The sequence below is a fragment of the Chroicocephalus ridibundus genome, chromosome 4 (assembly GCF_963924245.1).
Source record: "Chroicocephalus ridibundus chromosome 4, bChrRid1.1, whole genome shotgun sequence".
Taxonomy (NCBI): Eukaryota; Metazoa; Chordata; class Aves; order Charadriiformes; family Laridae; genus Chroicocephalus; species Chroicocephalus ridibundus.
This window is the reverse complement of record NC_086287.1, coordinates 62,107,422-62,119,780: the sequence shown is the minus strand read 5'-3', so window position 1 is coordinate 62,119,780 and position 12,359 is coordinate 62,107,422.

The following is a 12,359-nucleotide window of genomic DNA, read 5'->3' as shown; positions in this document are numbered from 1 at the left end:
TGCTGGATGTCATCCTAATAAGTGTGGTGGTGTACGCCTGCGTGTGAGGCGGTATAAAAGAAAATAATGCTTTGTTTCTCTGATGGGCTTCTGCGACTATTTCATGATACGGTCTGCCCCTTTGCTAATTGAATAAGGATTATTTTGGAATGAGGAAAGCGGTAGCAGCTGAATAAGATTCAGTCAGTGCAATTAAAATATTAATGTAAATTGCTGTTAAAGAGACAATAGATTTTTCCCAATGTACATAGAAAGAAGAGAGGTGAGTGGTAGGTGGTCAGCTGCTGGGTTATATTCTCTTCCAGCTTACAGTGTAGAATGCTACTAGGATGCAATAATTTCCTCTTTGAAGCTTGGTTTAATTGTGCTGTTATATATGTCAAGTCACCAAATGAGACCTGAGACTGCTCGCCTGCTGCTGTGTAACCACCCAACAAAAACTTGCACCCTCCATCCAGATACTTGTGTGCTGGTTTCTGAATTTTGCCACGTGCTGGCTTGTGTGTGGACGGACACCCATGCTGTAAAATCACGCTGAAGATGCAGCGCTGGAATGTCTGTGGTGCAGTAAAATCCCATGGGTACCTCTGTGCTCCCCCCAGCCGCTGAGTCTGAGCCAGACTGGAGCCAGCATGCAAATTACGCGTCAGATGCCCCAAGCTATCATGGCATTGTAGAAAAAAAGATCAAGGCTGCGGCTGAATCCAGCTCTTCCAAAGCCACCCAGCGCCCCGTGCCCGGAGGGTGATGGAAACCGAAGAGATGGGCCAAGGCAGACCATAAAGCACTGAGACTGCACTGCCATTTCCAAGTGGCGTCTAACGAAATGAAAAGCTCGTCCCTTTTCCTTTGTCATCACCTCTGTCACATCATCCCACAGAGATCAACCCCTCGCTCACAGAAAGGCTTTCTCCTAAAATATATTAACCTTAGTTCTCTCTCGTGTCACCACTCTAATTGAGACTTAATGTATTTACCTCTGCATTTTTCACCCCCCCTCCCACTCCCCTTTTATTGGTACCGTGTTGTATTAGCATCCGTAAGCATATGCCCTTTCCCGTACATGTCAGCCGGGCAGAATGCTGTCAGTAAGACCTATCATTTATCCAGCGGTGTTCTGGATCATTAGCACAGTGTCGCAGTTTCACCCTCCATCCTGGTGCTTTCCCTAACGTAGATTTCACCACATAAGTCTCATTTTCAAAACGATGGCTTAAGTGCACATGTTAATTGCAAGATTTAATTATACGGCAGCAAAGTTGTGAAATTTTCCTCCTAATTAACAAGGAAAAACTTGGCGTAGGAGAAAGGGTATAATGGGGAAACGCCTTTCGCATTTCATCATTAACAATTCTCGCACATGGCTGTCGCTGTGGTGCGTGCCCTGGCTCATCGGCTTCCCTGAGCGAGGATGGATCAGGTGCAGGTGAAGGCCAAGAGGTCCATAGCCAGACACCTGCAAGGAAAACGGTGGTGTAGGAGCTGGAGGGGAGCAGAGCACTGGCATTACAAGAGAAATATCCAGAGAGTTTCAGGGAGCTTCTTTTCACAGACATGTTGACCTGCAGCAAGCAGGATGAGCCCAAATCAATTTTATACTGAGATTTCTTTCCAAATTGGTATCTAGAGATTTGGTTCAGATTCATATCCAGTCTCCGTGAGCTACATCCCAGCATTAGATGGGAATTAGAGACTCAGACAAAAAAATGCTGCTTCCACTAGATGAGAATCTGTTTCTATTTCTGCAGATCTGCCTGCCTGCCTGCCTGCCTGCCTCCTAATGTGCCTTTTGAAGGTGGGAGACATGTTTTTTCTCATCTTGGGTTTTTCTTTTTCTTCCCCCCCCCCCAGCTTCTTTTTCTTTTCTTCTTCCAGTAGCCAGTTCAAATATTTAGCCTTTCTGTTAACTCTCCTTTCTCTTTCCTTTCCCCAGGACCGACTCTCAGAGAAGCTGTGCTGGCTGGGAGCGTGAACAGAGCCAATGTCAGTATGAGAGAATCAGAAATCAAAGAATATTAGAAAATTAATGTTTTCTTTGGGGTAAGGTTTTCTCACAAGTCCATCCTAACGGGGCTGAAGGGGTACAAAGAGCGCAGCTTACATCAAAACTGCATCACCCCTCTGCCTATAGCTTGTTCTCTTTTTTCTTTAGCCTTTGTCATTGCCTTATGTAATTTTTTTATTTTACCTTAGTGCCTCTGGTGCTGATAGTCTCAGGCTGTTGAGGCACTCTGCTCTTCCTGGCAGCCTTGGCTCCTTGCGCCCGGGTCGCTTCTCCCAGGGCTCCCATTTCCCATTCATTAGAGGAAGAGTCTCCTGAGTCCTGGCAATCACCTTTCAGGGCAGGAAGGGCAGCACCGGAATCCCTGTGAGACTGGAGAGCAGGAGGGTCATGGGAGCAGGCTACTGTTTGTTCTTTTGCAGGAGCTCAGTCTGGTGGAATTAACTCGTGTAATTTTGGAGACCCCATGCAAGTAGACATTGCAGTATTTCAGGATTTCCACATAATTGCTTTGTATGCAATTGGAAAGTTGCATTTCTATAAAATAAAAAAATATTTTGTTCTTTGTTTGTATTTTTGTAATTAATAATGCAACATCCCTTCTAAAATGAGGATTCGAATCTTTGATTTTGACCTTATCAAAAAAGTTTTGATTTGGTTTTTTTTTTCCCAGGTGAATTTTTCTGGGAATCGACACGATCCCATGGGAAGTCCTGAGACTGGCAGTGTATTTTTTTCATTCATCGTGCAGTCGCCTTACCTGACATTAGAATTTCACATGCTTGTTCTTTAAGGCACACTGCACGGACATATAATCCTGTACACTCAGACTCCAGGTAATGAATAATCACATTCACGGATCAACCTAATTAGATAGCAGAGAGCACTGCCTACAACAGTGTGGAAAAGTGTGTATATTCACAGCTAGACAACTGTTCATTAGGGGCCTGACCTTGCAGACATTATTCATGTTGAGTGGTACTCACTTATGGGAGATACCCCTATTGTCTTCAGCACGCATATTACTATGTAAAATATCATCTGCCAATGTTATGACTTCCTTAACATCCCAATATTTTCTACCTTCAATGACACCTGGTGTAAATTATGCAAGCAAATTTTTTAAGAGAAGGCAGCATTGGCAGCGCTGCTGTGCATTTCATCACATCTGAAGGAAAAATCCCTGCCGACACATCAAGCCAGTTACCACCCTAGCGCTGAGATAATCATAACTGGCCTTCAGTATGCTCCGAGTCTGTTGCTGTGTGATTTAAACTTTGTTTACTCAACCCTCGTGAGGAAACCTGTCTGACTTTGTGTTGCAGAGCAGCAGAAGGAAATGGTCAGTAGACCACACTCCAGCTGACGGGGCAGTTACCAGCAGCTGGGGGTCCGTTAACGTATTAAAATGCACTAATGCAATTGCAAGCAGTTGTTTCACCAGTCCCTCAGGGATGAATGGATTTGAATTGCAGATTCTTGTTTTCCTTCTCTGGGGCTCTCTGCATTTTTTTCTGTCCATTTTGCATCCTGTTAGCCAGGAGGTCCAAGTCCCTCTCTGACCCAGCCTGGTCAGTCTGAGCGCCACGTGTGCCCCGCACACAACCCTGCGCACATACAAACCTCTGGCAAGGGATGGCTGGGGGCAAACCAGTGCTGCCAGGCTGCTTCATACACCTATTTCTGCCTGTCCCCTTTCCCTTGGGAATAGGCAGGGAACGGGCTGCATTATTGTGTCAGCTCCCTGTGGTTAGCCACTCCTCTGATGCAGTAGAGAATAAGCAGAAGCTATTCATCATCAGGCACCCATGGAAAAATTCATCACATTATTTTTAATTTCCCAGCGAATCCATTGGATGGTGGAAGGAGTGTTTGGAGGCTCCTTCCTCAAAGAGCATACCCAAGTGAGGCGTCAGTCTAACATGGAAGAAGTTGTGTTTCAGGAACAGATCATCCGCCCGAAGGCTTGGGACACCTGGGTTTTCTCCTTGTTTTGCTGCAGACTGCCTGCAGGACGTGAAGTAAATCGTTTATTTCCTGTCCCTGCCCCGGTCCCCTATGACATGCTGGAGACCCGTATGCCCTGACAGAGTACTTGCTGCCCTGTCTCTGCTGTGACTTGCCCATTCAAAAAAGGGTTTTCAGGGGCAAGGCTATTTTCCAGTGCTGTACTGCTTTGTAACAAAGTGAGTAATACCCTGCTCAGCTGGGCTAGGCGGTGAGAAATGGGTGATCTTTTCATTGCAACAGGGTAAAACCCATCTGCCCGTGCTACCTCTTGATTGCCACACTGCCTCCGACCCCATTTCTGCATCCAGGGCCAGCACAGCCAGACCCCTGCCTTGCCTTGCTCTGCAAGCACTGCTGTACCACAGACATTAATAACAAGGCAGCCCCTGTATTTGTTTAATGCTTTGCTGTCTGGCAGCTTTTCGATATAGGTAAGCTTCATGGAAGAAGCGGTGGTAATGAGCTTGTGTATTGGCTTCATATATCAGGCAACAACATTCGTACATACAAGGCACCTTCTAACTACCGTGAGTGGTTTGTGAGCAGCAAAGATGCTATCTGCTGCCAGGAAAGGACGTTGTTTTTAATATGTGAGGCATGTGTTGCTGTCAGGTTTTGTCGAAGAAAGGACGGCTTATCTTATCTTGTGACCAGGCAGCTCTGAATACAACCATGGACATGGTGCGGTGACACGGGGAGGTGAGCTCCAGAAACAGCCTTTACAGGTAGAGTGGATGTAAGGATTTTGTGCCAGCAGATCCTCTACCCTCTCCTCTTTCTCCAGTGAGGAGCTGCCCTGAGAAATATGGTAAAGCTATTTCTTCTTCAGCTCTATGGGGATGCACAGGATTTAGCGCACAGCTGTTGAGCATGCATGTAGGACATGGGTGATCAGACAGCAGGTAACAGGGCCTGTGGCTGAAGAGAGGCAGCTCCCATGCCCCTGTGATGCTCTCACTAGCCACTGGGATGGTTCATGTTTCTGTACCAGATGAGAGCAAGAGCAGAAACACATTCCCACAGTTCAGGAGCTATATGGACAGGGCTCTGTGCTCAGACAGGCACTTTCAAGCCAATCAACATCCATGTTATTTCTGGAATCTTGGCTATTAATTATTCCTTTTCTTGCTTTTGCCAATATCAGTTCATGTACACCAGGGTTCTTACCCTGTTTCATGGGGAATCAGGCAAAACCTTTGGGCCTGATGATGGTAGAAGATGATCTGACTATACTGGAAGTGGTCAGGAGGTCAATGATATAGAATCATAGAATGGTTTGGGTTGGAAAGGATGTTAAAGATCTTCTAGTTCCAATCCCCTGCCATGGACAGGGACACCTCCCACCAGACCAGGCTGCTCAAAGCCCCATCCAACCTGGCCTTGAACGCTTCAGGGATGGGGCACCTACAGCTTCCCTGGGCAACCTGTTCCACTGCCTCACCACCCTCACAGTAAAGAATTTATTCCTAATATCCAATCTAAATCTCCCCTCTTTCAGTTTAAAACCGGTACCCCTTGTCCTATCACTACAATCACTGATAAAGAGTCCCTCCCCATCCCTCCTGTAGGCCTCCTTCAGGTACTGGAAAACCATTATAAGGTCTCCCCCGAGCCTTCTCTTCTCCAGGTTGAACAATGCCAACTCTCTCAGCCTGTCCTCATAGGAGAGGTGCTCCAGCCCTCTGATCATCTTCATGGCCCTCCACTAGAGCTGTTCCAACAGGAACAAGTCCTTCCTGTGCTGACGACTCCAGAGCTGAACACAGTACTCCAGGTGGGGTCCCACCAGACCAGAGTAGAGGGGTAGAATCACTTCCCTCGACCTGCTGGCCACGCTTCCTGCACATCCTGCTTCTGATGCAGCCCAGGATGGGGGTGGCTTGCGGGAGTGCACTGCTGGCTCATGTTGAGCTACTTGTCCACCAACACCCCCAAGTCCCTCCCCTCATGGATGATCTCCTTCCATTCTCTGCCCAGCCTGTATTTGTGCTTGGGATTGCCGTGACTCTTGCACTTGGCCTGATTGAACTTCAAGAAGTTTGCACTGGCACACCTCTCAAGCCTGTCTAGGTCCCTCTGGATGGCATCCCTTCCCTCCAGCATGTCCACCGTGCCACTCAGCTTGGTGTCATCGGCAAACTTGCTGAGGGAGCGCTCAATCCCACTGTCCATGTCACTGACAAAGATGTTAAACAGCACTGGTCCCAGTACTGACCCCTGAGGAACGCCATACTTATACTCTGTTAAAATGAATCTGGTCTGGATGGGTCAGGCACCTATTCAGAAGTTCACTGAGGCAGTGGAAATCTGCATTTGATTTGAGAGGATCAGGCGGTCGAGATGCAGCTAATCCTGGCCAGGATCCTACTGTTGTCCCAGTCTATGGAGTCAAGCTGATCTTCAGTAATGTGATACTCTCAGTGGGAGTCAAGCTGATCTTCAGTAATGTGATACTCTCAGTGTCTTCTCTCTTATAATTTGTAACTCTTTTACAGGATTTCTCCTTCTCTCTGTTACACGTGAGTGCCAGGTCTGTCTGAACCCACGCAGATCCCAGGGTGAGGCCAGCACTGCCCCATCCCCAGCCGGCTGCCCCTCTCTGCCGTGCACCTTCCTGTGCCCATCACCGGGGCCAAGATCTTACCAGCTTTCAGATCCTCCTTTCTCACATTGAGAGGGAGACAGAAAACGACTGCAGGAATTATCTCAGCCCCATGCATCTGAGAAGGGTCTCTCTGCCAGGGTTGTGATTTTCCTGATTCCTTTTCCATAGCGCTGGCAATGATACAAAAGCAAAAAAAAAACAAACCAAAAAAAAAGACGATGACCACAGAAAAGCTCCTAGTCCAAAAAGAGCTGTTGCTGTACAGCAGTGCTGTGGTGACTTATTGCCAACAGACATGTGAGTTTACTATACATCTACTTTAGGTCATAAGTGCAAAAACATATCTCGTTAATATTTAAAGATGCTTAGCACAAAAGCATGCATAATTAAACAGCGCATCAGAGCTGATAATTCCAAATAATTTGTCTTCTGAAAAGGGACTTTTGTAATTTGTTAAACTGGTTTGAAATCTGCAGCTTAGCAGCAGGAGTATGTTTGCATTACAAAATGAATTATTTTAAATGCTGGGCTGTGTCCATCCTTTCTGAGAAGAAAAAGAGACACGGCATGAGGGAGGGCTTTTAAAAATGCACATAGGTGTGGATTCAGCATTGCACAAAGCTCTGTGTCTGTCTGAGATATACACCCCATTTTTAAAAGCAAAACTATATTCCTGCCAGGTGTAGCATTGCTTTCTCTCCCAGGATATTTTCATGTTCCATGAGGAGCTCATTGATATTAACCATGTCTTTCTCTAGATAACTCAATAGTGAAGGTATGCCTGTAATAAGAATGATCTATTAGTTAGTAAAACAAGTGACATACAAGACAAATATGAACAAATTAATGGTGTCAGGTACAAGATACAATATACCGTGAGCTTTTCATTACATCCAAAAGGCTATCTGAGCAAATTTTCTGCCTGGATGCTAAAAATCTATGAGGAAAGAAAATGTGCTTATGATCCATTGCAAATCATGCTTTTCAGAAGTGCCAAAATACAAATTGATATGTGACCACAGCTATTCTTTAATTTAATGTAAGATCAAAAATCAAATGGCAAATGTTATGGAGCACACTCAGATCGTTGAGCACACAGGAGAGTTATTTACAAGGCAAATCTAAAAAACCTATTTTACAGACCTCACTGAAAGTATTCCTAGAAGTTACTGAGGTTGTCAGGGTCTTGTTTACCTGTGACAGTACTGGGAAATCAAATCTCAGCAGGCAAAGCTCTGCTGCGGTGAAGCTGTATTGGCTGTTATTAACTCAGGACCTGGAGCTTTTGGCTTAACTCCCTACCACAGATGTATTTTCTGTTTAGGCCATTTGGAAGGGTGTTGGGAGGTGCATTGGAAATTGTCACTTATTAATGTCCTACTTAGTGCTGTGCTTAATATTTAAGAGCCCAGCACTCCATTGTAAATAGGAGTACGAATTAAAGACTGAACCATGTGCGCCAGGTCCTGCCCTGAAGTGGCTGACACTAGTAGTGGAGGGAGGGAGAAAGGAGATGGTAGGACTTTGCTCTCACAGCAGGAGAATGAAGCCCAGAGAGATTTTATTCAGATGGTATGTCCTGGATGTTGTGGCACCCAGAGTGGATTTATGATGGATGCAGGTATCTAAATTCAGTTGATCACAAGTGAGCATCTGTCAGGGCCGCAGTACCCTGATGAAGCAGGTAGTCAGGAGAGAGCTGATCAGCCACATTGCAGCTGCCTGCGAGGGCTGGACGAGGTTACATCTGACACTCCTCTGGCTGTGCTGGGAGCCCTCAGTATGAAGGCAATCTGAATAGCTCATCATTTTCTTGAACTTAAACGTCCCCATTATCTGTCTGAATACACACAGAGAGACATTAAGGCCAGCTCATGAAATATATTTAGTTAAATAACTAGTATTTGCATGCATAATTTAAAAACAAAAAAGAAAAAAAAAAAGAAGGGATTTTGGCTATGTCTGACTCGGCAGAGGAGCAGACAAGTAGTGCTGAGGCCCCTGTACCTGTGCTATATTTGGTTCAGGGCTCTTACTTTGTGCTAGATTTTGTCTGGTCCCAAAGGCTGACATCCTCACCAGACCTGTGATTCAAGGTTACCCAAAGGACTATGTACTGGTGCAAGCCAAGATGTCCCCATTATGGAGTGCATCAGCAGCACGCGTGGAAGGCAGCTTTTCTCCAGGAGGAATGTAATGGGCATGAATCAAAACTGCTCTGTGAACTGAAGCAGCCTAGAGTAAGCGGAGTGAAACAGGGGATTCACTTCAAATGAGCAGCATTGCTCAGAGCCCACACTGATGCAGACACAGCCTAGTGCCTAACCTTCAGCACCTGGGCATGGGAGTTTTGTATGAACAGTGAGGAAACCTGCATGACTGAATCTGTGACTTTTGGCTCTATTACAAAACTGCACTGATATCAAATATCGACTATCTAAAGTTTAACTTGTGAAGAATATGCATTTTATATATTGGCTATGAAGAAGAGACAAGGCTTTCCCATCCAGCCACTGTAATTTATTTCTCCTCTAATTCCCTGTTTCTTGGCTCTATAAGTTGGATGCTCTGGGACACCAATGATAGTTTGACTGCTAATAAGGCCCTTCAGACTGTCCACAGGGGGATAATCAAAGGCTGCATATTGTGGCATGTACTACTTCTCTCTTAGAGGTGATGATATTCTTTCACTAGCAAGTCACAGAATGATGATGATGCTATTAGTGGAACCATGGTTGTTTCTTTGACATAAATTTCTGCTTTTTTTGAGGGCAATGGCCTGCATTGACTACCTGATGCCAGAGAGAGATAACTTCCTGCTATTTTGTGAAAACTAAATATGAATACTAGGAATTAATCTTTTTGGCCTCTTTAGGGGAAGGCTAAAGACAGCTTTCTTAATCTGTCCTTCTAGAAACCACAGACCTGCATTCCATAGGTATTAACGAGATTCATCATTATTATCTTACAAACTCTCCCTGGGCGTTGGTACAAAACATAGCCCCATGGTGTTACATTTCATGTTAAGGTATGGACATAGGCTCACCAGGACACATCAGACGTATATGTTTCCAAGGTGGATATTCTCACTTCTGCTTGAAGCCCCCATTCTTTTTTTTTTTTCTAGTAAAAAAAAAATTAAATTGTGTTCTTTAGACAATCCCAGGGATATACAGGGAGGCCATGGGATATCTATTGAGCTTTCATAAGTCAGCTACTTCTTTGGACTCTGGGAGTGGGATACAGCTTCAGAATAAGACACTTGAACATAGGTACGTCCTTGCATATGCCAGCTTGTAAACTAGTCATCTAAACACCTGTTATCGTCAGCAGAAGCTCACTCTGGTTGCCTTCAGGGATGACCTAAAATATCCGCTTGACCTCCAGTTGCTGCCAAGCAGGTCCTTTCTCTTATCTACCCCCCAGATGTCTTGGGTCTCTTATAAGTCTCTTTCTTCCTCCTCCCCCTTCCAGGAGAAGTGGGGAAAAGCATCTGTCATCTGTTTCAGTGGCCAGCCTGGCCCAAACCATAAGAGTACCTTGGAAGTACATGAACTTTAAGGCCCCTTCCTACCCGAACCATTCTATGATTCTACGATATCTGAAGTGGTGCTAGAAGTTCATATTTAGAGACCTGTCTCCCCCTGCTACCCAGATATTGCAAATTAATGTTCAGGTGCTTACAAGTAGACACATGTATTTACATGACCTAATCTGAAATTGAATCTCAGATATATCCCTGTTCTTTGGTTTTGCCTGCTTCCATCTCATCCTGGTATGGAAGGATGTCTCTTGCTTAGCCTTCCCCTGAAGCTGTTTCCTCAGGCCTGCACTGGGTAGAAAGGCAAGGCAGTAAACTGAGGTTACGGACTGATGATCATCTATGATGATTCACTGCTTTTCAGCTTCTTGTCCCTGGCTGGAGGGCTGAGGCAGTGAGAGGAGACCATATGGGCACTGTGAGGCCACTGCTGTGCAAAAGCACACCACGTTTCCTTAAATTAGTCAAGGGATTAGCAGTTCATGCTCAGAATTACAGTATCTCTGGTGAGAGGAGGATAATTGATTCAAACATGCCAATTTGCAAGGAATTGCCTTAACATATCTCTAAGTGATGAAGTTAAATGTTTTCTCTCTTCTGCATCTGCAGCTGCCTCTTGGTTCCTCTTCTCCACCCATCTCATGGGAGCTGAGGGTGAGCACGGACCAGCTGAACCATTTTGGCAGTGTGTCCTCCTGGTCGCCTTCCTTCATGTTTGCCTTGGCAATGGGACTGAGAGTCTTGTCATTTGTGTAACTAACCATTTGTGTAACTTGCTTGGCAATGAAGAGAGAGTCAGCACTGTGCAAGCACACAGGCAGTTATAACACCAGCTGTGAAAAATCACAGTCTAACTAATGATAGAAATAAGTTACTAATAGTTAAACTTCCCCTCTCGCCAGCCTCTCCTCCCTTACAAACTCACTGAATCACACTGTCCAAGGCCAGAAGGAGCCATTTCACCACCCACTGTGACCTGCTGAGCTTTGCAGGCCATCCGTTTCTGCTGAGTTAACCCTGCACTGACCCAGCTAAACTGTGCGTGGCTCAAGCATATCTTCCTGCATCCAGCCGTGACCCGAAGGGCAGGCTGAGGCAGTGCAGATATCCCGCTGGTCCTCCTGAGAAATGCCTCTCCTTTCCTGTGGTGATTTGCCTGGGTCTCCATGGGTTTTATTCATCATTAACACCTGCGAAGCTGAGCTGGCCAAGCAGAGGCTTTGTCATGGGGCAATGCCTTATTGCCAGTCTCTGAGGAATAGGAGTGTGCGGAAAGGATGGATAAAAGAACATCCAGGAGAAGAATATTTTCATACCTACTATATATCTTCTAAACTAGATGGTGTTTTCAGCCTGCTGACAAAATCTACTTAACACGTCGTGCTAAACTTCAGCTCCCAGACTGCAAAAAGTCTCACTCTGGGCTGCTATTACCGTCTCCTCCACAGTGAAACGTTCTGCATGATTTAGTTAGCAAAGCACTGAGAAAGAATACTACAGGTTGGGATGAGCTTTATTCCAGAGTTTACCTATCTAAAATGATTAATGCATGCTTAATAACTTCAAAGATTTCCCATCTCTTCAGAAGGAGGGGGTTTCTTCAAAGCTTTCAAACAGAGAGTCTCCCTTTCGAATTGATGAAGGCATGGTCCCAGTGGAGATTTTATATTGCCAGTATGTACTCCTTCAAAGATTTCATTGTTGGCATGCTGCATTTGAAGATTTCCTGCCCTCTGTTACCCATTCATTTCATTTTTCAAAAAAAGAAAAGGAAAAAGAACAAGAAAATCATATCATTGGTGTCCTCTTCAAAGCAATTTCATGTCACACCCCTGAACCCTGGAGAGGAACAGTGTACACCAAATTTAGGGAGTTGCTGTAGAGTAATTAGCATCTCTGAGGAAAAGAGCTGCCCTTTCCTAGAATTTTTTTCCTTCCTGGGAACTGTCTTTGATGTGCTTTGATTCAATTGCCAGATCATTTTTCAGATTAAATGCTGAACAATAAGTAATTCTTCAGTGAGTTCATCATTCACCTGGAAGGTTTTTGGATCAAGAAGACACCCACTCATAAGTCTAGATGGATTTAAAGGTGCTTTCAAGAATGTCAGAGCAAAATCTTCTAGGATTTTTAGAAGTAAAGGAAAATGCTTATCACATGGAGTTGCTAAGACTGTAGGAACATCGACTAACTTCTTGTTT